The sequence below is a fragment of the Macaca nemestrina genome, chromosome 19, assembly GCF_043159975.1.
Source record: "Macaca nemestrina isolate mMacNem1 chromosome 19, mMacNem.hap1, whole genome shotgun sequence".
NCBI lineage: Eukaryota > Metazoa > Chordata > Mammalia > Primates > Cercopithecidae > Macaca > Macaca nemestrina.
In genome coordinates this window covers 40,158,373-40,170,565 of record NC_092143.1, presented here as the reverse complement: position 1 = coordinate 40,170,565, position 12,193 = coordinate 40,158,373, and the positions used below count along the sequence as shown (strand labels likewise).

The following is a 12,193-nucleotide window of genomic DNA, read 5'->3' as shown; positions in this document are numbered from 1 at the left end:
TGTGTGTGTGTGCGCGCGCGCGCACGTGTGTGTGTATGGGCAATAATTCACTTGTTGGTAGAAGCATGAATGCCCATATTTTGACTTTTCTTCCTGTGCCCCCTTGAACAAAACAAATTAGTGATTCAAACACGTTCATTTCTAACCACATTGTGAAGTTTTTTTTTGTTGTCACCTGTATTATTATTTTTAGTCCTCATAACCCCCCTGAGAGATAAATGGAATTATTGCAAGCAAACTATTTCCTGAGGAAACCAAGGCTTAGAGAGCTTAAGGTATCAGAGTCAGGAGCCAAACAGATCTGTCTGCCCTAATGACCCAGCTTTCATGTGCCATGCTGCCTTTAACAGCTAGAAAGTTCTGTTAAATTCTCATTAAAGACCTCTACAAGTTTCTGTACTCATAATTCCACTTCCAAGGGTTAAAGTGTCCTTTATAAATAGTGAAACCAGCAGCTTAGATGCAAAGTGTGTAGGTGGTGGAATGTAGTTGCCACTGCTTCTGCTAGGGATACCAGCAGGATTTGGGGTCAGTTTGCTTATAGGGGTGCCTTTGGTTCACTGCCATGTTGGGGCAGCCGTGAAGGTGTTTGAGCATCATGGACAGCATGAACAATCTAATCCCATCAGGATTCAGTTTCCTTCCTAAACCCTGCCTCCCTAGCACTGCTCCTCTCCATCTCTTGATCACCAAGATAATCACAGAGATCATTCACTGCAAACTACTGCTCTTCATTTTCTCACTTTCTCTTGCCTGGACTATTGTAGGTTTTCTCACTGACTTTTCTACTCCTAACTTTCCTTTTATATTTATCCAAAGACTAATCTTTCTTACAATCAGAACCCATCATATTTTCCCCTTTCTTAAAATCCTTCAATGACTTTATCCTTGCTTTTAGAATGAAGCACCAGCTCCTTAGGGTATTGTACAAAGTTCTTCACAGCCTTTAATCTCAGATCTCTATCCCTTGCCATACACATCTTACTATACAGACACATCTAAAATACTTGCAGATCTCTGAATGCATTATGTTATTTAACATCTTCATGTCTTTCTTCATGTTTCAACTTTTTTTTTTTTTTTTTTTTTTTGAGACAGAGTCTTGCCTTGTCACCCAGGCTGGAGTGCAGTGGTGCGATCTCTGCTCACTGCAGTCTCTGCCTCCTGGGTTCAAGTAATTCTCCTGCCTCAGCCTCCCAAGAAACTGGGATCACAGGTGTGTGCCACCATGCCTAGTTAATTTTTGTATTTTTAGTAGAGATGGGGTTTTGCCATGTTGGCCAGGCTGGCCTCAAACTCCTGGCCTCAAGCAATCTGCCCACCTCAGCCTCTCAAAGTGCTGGGACTACAGGCATGAGCTACTGCGCCCAGCTGACATTTCATCTTCTTTATGGAATTCCTCTAGACTGACCATTGCCTGGACACTTCTCCACTCCGGCGTTTACCACTCCCACAACAGGCTACTAAAGTGGGTATCTGTTTTTAGCTGTCTGGCATCCCTCCACTTCCTTTAGGATGCTGATCCACTACAATCATGGAACCTGATAATGCTGCCAGTCATAGCATCTGTTTTATTGATCATGGGGGTGGGTATATGACCCTGGATTCAGGTAATCATGGAGCCTTCTTGGACATAATGATTGTCCCAGAGTTGGGCATGTGGCTTAAGTCAGACCAATCTACATCTTCCCTGCGATTTGTATGCAAACTAGAGACTTTTTCTTTGATCAGTAACTTTATAAATGTCACCCCAGAACCTTTTTTGCCCATTTCCAGACACATGGAGGAGGCTGAGGAATAAAGTTGATGTTGAGAATGAGGCAGAAATGAGAGGTGGGAGGGGGGAGGGGAAGAAATGAGAGGTGGAGAGAGAGGCCTGGTGTCATTGAATCTCTGAGATCTACTCTTATTAGCCAATAGATCTTGGTAAAGTTAATTAATTTCCTTAAGTTTCATATTTTTAATCTATAAAATGGGTAAAATAAATGTAACGCTAGGTACCTGATAGAGTTCTTATAAAGGTTATGGAAAGTAACACATATGAAGTGCTTGGTACACTGCTTAGCATGGAGTAAATGCGCAGTAAATGTTAGTAGTGACTGTTGTTATAACTAAAGTTGAGAGAGAGTGTCCTCTTTCTTATTAGTAGTGAACCAGGGCTTCCCAGTAGGTATTTAGGCCTATTTATCACTGACCATGGGCTAATTATGGGACCCTTTCTTTTTCCCCAGTATCTTCTTGGCCCATCGATCAGGCTAGTAACCATTTTAAAATGACTCACCTTATTCACCTTTACTTCAGTAGCTTTAGACATTTAAATAACTTAAATGTTAGTAAAAATATTTTGAGAACATTTGTATTTAAGTGTAATAATGTTACAGTATTTAAACTACTACAGTGCATGCAGAGATGGATCAGTGAAGATGCTTTTTCCATTACTGGAAATCTAATACATGGCAACGCAAAATAATTTTGATGGTCTCAAGCACTAAATTACTAAGTGGGTATATTATAGTGAAGATATATGTAACAAGGACATTCTATACCAGTTCAGCCGACTCAGCAAAATTGCTCCAAGAAGTTGCAATATTTGTCTCTTATTAAAAGACTGACTTCATATTTTTATAGGAAATTGATAAACATTCTTTCTTGATGTCCTCTTAAGATGCATATGAATTGTATAATATTTTAAAGTGGGTGGCCAGTAACCTCATTTCATTTCTCTCTTCTATGTCTCTGACCCAGCTCTTAAAAAAATGCAGCATCAGCATCTCTCTTCTCTTTTCCTTTAGCTTGTCTGAGATTTAAGCAAAATTCCCCCCAAAATCCATTTGTGAAGTAGGGCATGGGGATACATTAATGATTTCTGCTATTCATTTTAAATTTTGGCCTGAGATTGACCTGTTTAGCTTGCCTCCAGGAACACCATCACTGGAAAACATTTAAGAGCAGTCTTGATGATGGAAAAGTAATAGAAGACTCCTATACAATATGAGAGAGCCTGGGTCCTAGTCTTGGTTCTACAATTTGCTCTGTGACCTGGGGTAAGTCCCTTCTCCTTTCTGGGTGTCATTTTCCTCATCTATAAAATGAGAAGGCTTTACTAGATGTTATCTAATATCCATAACACAGGTGTGATTTATGGCCTAAAGGTGACTTTAATATTTTGGAGTCAATATGAATCTGAATTGCTCACCTTTTTCCATGTTTAACTCATCAGAAGGCTTGACTGGGGCTGAAGGATCCACTTTCAATCTCACTCATATGGTTTTTGGCAGGTCTCAGTTTCTTTCTAGCTGTTGGTTGGAGACTTCAGTTCCTTATCACATTGGCCTGTCATGAGAGAGAGAGAGAGACAGAGAGAGAGAGGGGTGTGTGTGTGTGTGTGTGTGTGTGTGTGTGTGTGAGAGAGAGAGAGAGAGAGAGAGAGAGAGAGAGAGAGAGAGAATGAACATGAGATCTTAAGACTGAAGTCACTGCCTTTTTATAACCTGTTACTGGAAGTGACAAAGCATTACTTCTGCTGATTGCTATTGGTCACACTGGCCAATCCTGGTATAATGTGGGAGGCAGGGGTCACTGGGGGCTATCTTGAAGCCTGGATATAACACTGTGAGCCTTTAGATATCTAACTTCTTTGAGCCTCACCTTCCCTTTTATTTAATGGGAACAAAATTACTGTCTAGATATGTTGCCTTCATAGGGTTTTACTGAGAATCTAGTGAAATGATAGATGAAAAAACCCTTTATAAACTATAAAATACATTGGGTGAAAAATTTGATGTCATAGATCTGGAGCTGAGATCTGAAAGTCAAAGAGAGGGAAGAATTACAGTCTTATAAAGGGAGAAACATAGGTTCTCTTAGGTCACAAACCCTTTCCCCCACCACACACCTCTAAGCTCCCCTAGGGCTTGGCTAATTGAAACCATATGGAGTTTGGGGTTAGTTTGTTTACTTATTTACTTATTTTTTGCATAATAGGCTTTTTGTTCCCAAGAAAAATAACTGAAAAAAATGAGCTTCAATACAAGGTTTGAAAAGTTTGGAGACATTAACTTGTTCTCACCACACAACTTGTTATCTGGTCAATTGTCCATGAATTAAAATAATATGGATTCAATTTTACTGAAATGATACATAGCTTGGAAAAACATTTTGGGTTGCCCTGAATTTAAGGACATTGAATGGTGCAATCTAATAAAAATTGCGTTGTGTCCTGAGCTCACATAACCTATTGAGGTCAGCATCAAGGGCCATCTATAGGCAAAATGTTCCTGTCTACACACTGGCTGGTCTCATTTCTCATTTGCACATACGGAGCCACCTCTTGACAGCTGTTGCTACACAAATAGGATTTATAATGGAGATAAGAAACCAATGCTGAGAGTGTAATGTTTGAGGTCCTCTGTTGAGCCTGCAACTGGCCTGCACACATCCCTCTGTGTCACAGCAGAAGGACCTCATCCCTTCCCTGCATGAACAGATATATAGCAGAAGGGCCCCATCCCCTCCCTGCAGGGACAGATGTACTATAGCCCTATATACAACAGTAGTGGGGTTGGTCAAGTGCCATAAGACACACATGCTTAAGCAGAATAAAGGGGTACACATTGAGTCTGAAACAGGGAAAGGCATTCCAACACAAGGTGATAAGTCCAGTGCAGCCTGTGAAGACTCCTTTTCTCTTTGTAAGGAAGTGTTTTAGGCCCAAGTCCAGTTCTTGCGTAGCCCAGAGGAGGTTGAAATGCTGTGCACATAAGACTGCTTTTTCCAACAACTTTATTTCCTCAGTCCAGCTTCCTTAAAGCAGGACCCATAGGCATGGGAAACCCTGGGCTCCGATCCTTACAGCAGAAAATGGGGAGTCTGTCCCAGGTTTATTTGAAAAGCACAGAAGGATGGTGATTGATCTTGCCTGCTATAAACGTCCACCCGTCGTCCTTGTTCTTTAAAGAAGGCAGTCTCGTACTGGTGGCTTGACCCTAGTCTCTCTCTTTTTTTTTTTTTTGAGTCAGGGGCTAGCTCTGTCACCCAGACCACAGTGCAGTGGCACGATCATAGTTCACTGCAGCCTCAGCCTACTGGGCTCAAACAATCCTCCTGCATCAGCATCCTTCGTAGCTTGGACTACAGGTGCATGCCACCACACCTGGCTAATTTTTAAATTTTTAGTGGAGACAAGGTCTTGCTATGTTGCCCAGGCTGGTCCTGAAATCCTGGACCCAAGTGATTCTCCTGCCTCAGCCTCTCACAGTGCTGAGATTACAGGAAAGAGCTACCATGCCTGGCGACCCTAGTCTCTTGTAGAAGTGACTTATCCCATTCCTATGAAAGAGTTGAGGAGGATAATTATGAGTGAAGCACTACATCAAAAGTGGATCATAAAGGTCCCTGAATATCAGGTAAAAAAGTTAGATTTTTTAGGAAACACAGAACCATTTGAGATATTTGACCAGGGAAGTGACATGATCAGAGCTGAGTTTAGGAAGATTAGTTTGATAGGAATGTGTTAAAACTGAACAGAAAGTAGAAGGAATGGGTAATGTGAAGTAGGTAATTTTGCTAAAATATCCATTCTGTTTGAACAACTAAAATAGCTGGAAAATCTAAAAATCATTTTCTTTTATGTGTCAAAGAATGAAAAAGGTAGTCAGGAACTATGGGCTAAGATCTCGGTGGAGATGAGAAACTAGAGAGATGAGCTCATCATCCAAGACTACTTTGTTCTTGAGGGCATTTACTGAACTTGAAAAGATATATTCTGTGAGTTGTTTTTCCTCTTGGCTCTCAGCTCCATTTCATCTCTTTGCTTTGTATCTCAGGGCAACAAGCCTGAAAACTACTTTTCCCAGACTTTCTTGCCAGCTGAGTTCTAGTTAGGCTTTGGCAATGGGAAACACTAGAGGAAGACTGAAAATGGAAGAAAGGGATGAGAATGTAACAGTGAACCCAGATTGAGAAAGTAACAATCTGTCCTGCCATTCAACAGGCTAGGGCAACAGCCACAGGTAAAGCCTTTGATGGGTCCTGGATTCTTAATGTTTTTCTCTCTAGTTCCAGAAAACTGCCAAAGTGTAAAGTTAATGGGAAACAATATTTCTCTAAGGCCATGCTGCAGTTGTAAAGTATCATAATACCTTCTTTAAATCAAGATTGCTTTCTTACTCACTGGAAAAAACCTTTTCCTAAAATCATTTGTGGTTTGAAATTATATCTGTAAGAATGAAACACATCTCAGTTTTCCCTGAAGGATCTGAGCCTCTTTGATATAGAGAAGCAACCTTGATAACCAATCTGTATGCTGAGTTTCAGATAAGTGATTTCTAGACACAACATACCACATATATCTTCACTTTTTAGTTTCTAAGGAAACAGGACTCTGATCCACTTTGCAGTCCAGATATGATATTGACTCTTTACACACAGCCTTGTTTTGCTTTAAGCCTATTCAAACACTGCTTCACTTTAATTTCATCTAAACTGTACACTTCCCCCAAATCCTGTAATAACGCTGTCTTGCCTGGTGTTTGGTGAGATGCTCCATGGTTTCTTTGGTGTTTCCCTCATTGCAACAGCCTAATAAATCTGTCTTTGTCGAACTATAGCGTCGCCCCTGTGGTCTTAGGTTGATTGGATGAGGAGAGAAATAAGCCATTTTTCCACTTCTGACAGTGACTTATTGTAGGCTCCAACAACTTTGGTGTTGGTTTCTGCAGCATTGATGGGGTTAACTCTGGAGCTTCTGATTAGAAGTGGTAGGTCATTTTCAATAGCAGTGCCAGGAGCAGTGGCAATCTTGTGGGTTGGTGGGCTATAACCCAGGGGATAAGTCGGTGTCTTGATCTCTGGGTGGTATTTCCTTTCCCTTTCACTTCTCTAGTTCTTGCAACATTTTTACAACCAATTCTCTGATTATAAACAACTAAATCCTTCTCTGCTAGAAATACAGGGTGGTTTCATTTTTCTCAATGGTCACTAGCTGATAGAGTATCTGAGGTTCTGAGCTGCACTTTGGCAGATTTCTGGGACTAGAGAGAAAAACAGTAAGAATTCAGAACCTGGCCGGGCGCGGTGGCTCAGGCCTGTAATTCCAGCACTTTGGGAGGCCGAGACGGGTGGATCACGAGGTCAAAAGATTGAGACCATCCTGGCCAACATGGTGAAACCCCGTCTCTACTAAAAATACAAAAATTAGCTGGGTGTGGTGGTGCGCCCCCTGTAGTCCCAGCTACTGTGGAGGGTGAGGCCAGAGAATGGCTTGAACCCAGGAGGCCGAGCTTGCAGTGAGCCGAGATCGCACCACTGAACTCCAGCCTGGCGACACAGCGAGACTCTGTCTCAGAAAAAAAAAAAAAAAAAAAAAAAAAAAAAGAATTCAGAACCCATCAAGGATTTCACCCTGGCAAGTAGGAGTTAATCAGGAATAAAAGCTCCCACAACTGAGCTTCCAGTCCTCTGGGTAGATCAGAAAACCCCAAGCCTTGAAATTGGATTAAGATGGTCCTGGTCGACTTAAGCCCTCTAGGCTTCTTAAATTAATCCATTTTGGAAAATTCTCTATCTTATATTCTCAAATATTGCTTTTGCTTCTCTTTTGGGAATAACAATTAATTGCGTGTTGCATATTCTCATTGCATATTCTATGTCTCTTACCTACTTCTCTATATTTTCCATCCTTTTGTCTGCTGTCCATACTTCATCTTGATAGATTCTTTTAACCTAATTTTTAGTTTAATAATTCTTCTGCTGTATCTAATTTGAGATTAAAGCAATCCATTGAATTCTTTTTTTTTTTTTTTTTTTTTTTTGAGTCGGAGTCTCGCTCTGTCGCCCAGGCTGGAGTGCAGTGGCCGGGTCTCAGCTCACTGCAAGCTCCGCCTCCCGGGTTCCCGCCATTCTCCTGCCTCAACCTCCTGAGTAGCTGGGACTACAGGCGCCCGCCACTTTTGTTATTGCCCTTTTCCCCAATTCTGGAACTTCTAGCTTTTTTTTTTTTCAAGTTTGTTACCACTTTTTATAGTTGCTAGTTCTTTGCTTTTGAATTTTAAAAAATTTGACTTGATCAGAGTTTTAAATTTCTATGCTTCTAATAATATGCCTAAAATACATAAATCAAAAATTGATAGAACTACAAAGAGAAATAGACAAGTCTGTAATTATAATGGGATATGATAAAATACCTCTGTCAGTAATTGATAGAGGCAGTAGACAAAAATTATTAATAGTGTGGACAATTTGAACAGCATGGCTAACAAAACTACTTAATGTCCACATTTAGAGGTCTGCCATCAACAACCATAGAATGCATATTATTTTTCAAGCTCACACGGAGTATGAAGATGTTGGTTCTTCCAAATGCATCTGTAGATTCAGTGCAACCCCAGTCAAACTACCAGGCAGATCCTTTTGTAGTTCCTAAGTGATGATTGGGTTTTCACCCTCATACATGAGATGTGCCTCCCTCAAACCTTGTTATGATGTAGGCACATTAACCATCTGACATGAAAACAAAACAAAATACCAGTCAGGTATTTTCCAGGATCTGACAAACTTATTCTAAAATTAACCTAAAAATACTAATATTAAAAGACTGAGAATAGTTAAGACACCCTTGAAGAAAAACGGATACTAAAATTAATGACAGAATAATTAAGAGACCTTTGAAGGAAAAAAAAAAGCTTGAGAAAACTTGCCCTACTCACTATCAAGACTTGTAAATTTATAATGATTAAGATAGTGTGATATTGGCATGAAGACTGAAAAGTAGACCAATGGGACAGGAGACATAACCCAGGTATCTATTCATATGTGTATATTAGTATATAAGTATATATATCTGTTATACAATATACAGTAAGTTATACAATATTTATGTATAGGAATATATAAATATTGGAAAAAGGCTATCTTTTCAATAAATAATGCCAGGACAATTTGATATCCATAAAGGAAAAAGTGAAATAGGACTCTTTTCTCACACTATATAGAAAAGATAATTCTAGGCTGTCATAAACCTAAGTGTGAATGGCAAAGTGGAAAAGCTTTTTGAAGGTAATACAGGTGATTGCCTTTAAGGCTTCAGGATGTGGAAAAACAAGACTCAGAAAGCTCGAACCATAAAATAAAGGATTGATGTATTTGTTTTTAAGACAATATTAACTACTTTTATTTATATATTTTAGTAATTATTGATTTTCATTAGTATTATTTTAATTGACAAATCATAATATACATTTATGGGGTACAATGTGATGTTTTGATATATGTATACAAAAAGGAATTACTAAATCAATCTAATTAGCATATCTAGCACCTCTGTTTTTGTGGTGAGACATTTGGAATTTACTGTCTTAGGTTTTTTGAAATATATAATACATTATTATATAATGTGCAATAGACCTCAAAAACTTATTCTTCCTGTTTAACTGAAACTTTGTACTCTTTGACCAATATCTCCCTATTCCCTCCCTACTTCCCTGTATCCCCCAGCCTCCAGTAGCCATCATTCTATTCTCCACTTCTGTGAGTTTGGCTTTTTTAGATTCCACATAAGTGAGATCATACAGTATCTTTCTGTGCCTACCTTATTTCACTTAGCCTAATGTCTTCCAAGTTCATCCATGTTGTTGAAAATGACAGGATTTCCCATTCTGCTATAAAGACACATGCACACGTATGTTTATTGCAACACTATTCACAATAGCAAAGACTTGGAACCAACCCAAATGTCCATCAGCGACAGACTGGATTAAGAAAATGTGGCATATATATACCATGGAACACTACGCAGCCATGAAAATGGATGAGTTTGTGTCCTTTGGAGGGACATGGATGCAGCCGGAAACCATCATTCTCAGCAAGCTATCGCAAGAACAGAAAACCAAACACTGCATGTTCTCACTCATAGGTGAGGATTGAACAATGAGATCACTTAGACACAGGAAGGGGAACATTACACACCGGGGCCTGTTGCAGGGTGGGGGGAGGGGTGAGGGATAGCATTAGGAGATATACCTAATGTAAATGATGAGTTAATGGGTGCAGCACACCAACATGGCACATGTATACACATGTAACAAACCTGCATGTTGTGCACATGTACCCTAGAACTTAAAGTATAATAATAAAATAATAATTATATATATATATATATATATAAAGAAAATGACAGGATTTCCTTCTTTATAGGGTTGAGTAGCAATCCATTAGGTGCATATCACATTTTCTTTATCCATTTATCTGTTGACAGATGCCTAGGTTGATTGCACGTCTTGACTATTGTAAATAATGCTGCAATGAACATGGGAGTACAGGTAGCCCTTAGATATTGATTTAAGTTCCTTTGGATATATTCCCAGCAGTGGGATGACTGGATCATTTGGTTGTTCTGTTTTAAGTTTTTTGAGGAACTTCCATACCATTTTACAGAATGGCTATACTAATTTATATTCCCACCAATAGGGTACAGGGGTTTCCTTTTCTTCACATCCTTGCCAATGTTTATCTTTCCTCAGTTTGGTAATAGCCATTCTCACAGGTGTGAGGTGATATCTCATTAAATTAAATTAAATGTCTTAATTTGCATTTCTCTGATGATTAGTGATGTTGAGCATTTTTTTCATGAACCTGTTGGCCATTTGTATATCTTCTTTTGGGAACTATATATTCAGATCCTTTGCCCATTTTTAGAATTGGGTAATTAGTTTTCTTATATATAAATTACTGCCCAGGCCAATGTTGTGGAGCATGTTAGTTTTGTAGTCTCAGGTCTTATATTTAAGTCTTCAGTCTATTTTGAGTTGATTTGTGTACATGGTATGAGAAAAGGATCTAATTTCACTCTCCTGTATGTGGATACCTAGTTCTCCCAACACCTGTATTGAAGAGACTATCTTTTTTCCATTGTATATTCTTGAAATCTATGTCAAAAATCAATTGGCCATAGATGTATGGGTTTATTTCTGGGCTCTCTAAAGGATGAATGCATTGGACTGCATTAAAATTAAGATCTGTTGCTCACCAAAATACAAATATTGAGAGACAAACAGCAAACCATAGGATGGGAAAATATGTAACATATTTTTATTTGTTATGTAACAAATAAAAGGTTTATATCTAGAATATATTTTAAAACTTCTTCAAATTAATTGTAAAGATACATGTTTTCTAATAGAGAATGGGAAATGACTTAAATAAGCGTATTACAAATAGTAGATCTAAATGACCAAGTAATGTATGAGAAGACATATATGCTTGTTATTACTCAGGGAAATGCAAATTGGAACTTTGATAAGATAACACTGTGTACTTATCAGATTGGCTAGAATGAAAACAACAATCCCAAGTGCTGGAAAGGGTGCTCAAAGACAGGAACTGCCATTTATTGATGACAAAAGAGTAAATTGGTATGCTGCTTGTAGAAAACAGTCTGATACTTTGCAGGTGAGTCAAAGATATCCATACCTATTGACTACACCTACACTCCTTGATATGTGCACTATAGAAAGGTATGCTTAGGTGTATCAGGATTCATATTCACAAATGTCCATAGCAGCATTGCTCATAATTGTCAAAAAGCAGAAACAATCCTTATGTCTATCAGCATTAGAATGGATAGATCAGTTATGTTATATCCATATGGAATGCAATGCAGCACTAAACGTATACATATATCAAAACATCACATTGTACCCCATAAATGTATATTGTGATTTATCAATTAAAATAATATTAATGAAAATCAATAATTACTAAAATATATAAATAAAAGTAGTGAATATTGTCTTAAAAACAAATACGTCAATCCTTTATTTTATAGTTAGAGCTTTCTGAGTCTTGTTTTTCCACACCCTGAAGTCTTGAGGGCATTTACCTGTATTATTTTCGAAAAGCTTTTCCACTTTGCCATTCACACTTAGGTCTATGACTGCCTAGAATTATCTTTTAATATAGTGTGAGAAAAGGGTCCTAAAATGAAGGAATTATAGCTATCTATAGTCATATAGCTTATTTTAAAAAGATAATATTGAATAAAATAAGCCAGATACAGAAATGAATGTATGAATTCTTCCATGTAAAGTTCCAAAACTAAAAGATTACTGTATTGGGGATACAAACTAAAATGGCAAACTAATAGAGCAAAGGAAGGAAGTGATTATTTTAAATGTTAGGTTAATGGTAACCTTTAAGG

General features: G+C 38.4%; 1 non-coding gene across 1 annotated transcript; it reads left to right on the top strand.

Moving 5' to 3' along the window:
• The first annotated feature begins 8,403 nt into the window (after window positions 1–8,403).
• Window positions 8,404–8,505, top strand: LOC112427980 (small nucleolar RNA U13). Its single transcript, XR_003019772.1, has one exon. It is a non-coding gene; the product is annotated as a small nucleolar RNA U13 (small nucleolar RNA).
• Window positions 8,506–12,193: the final 3,688 nt, after the last annotated feature.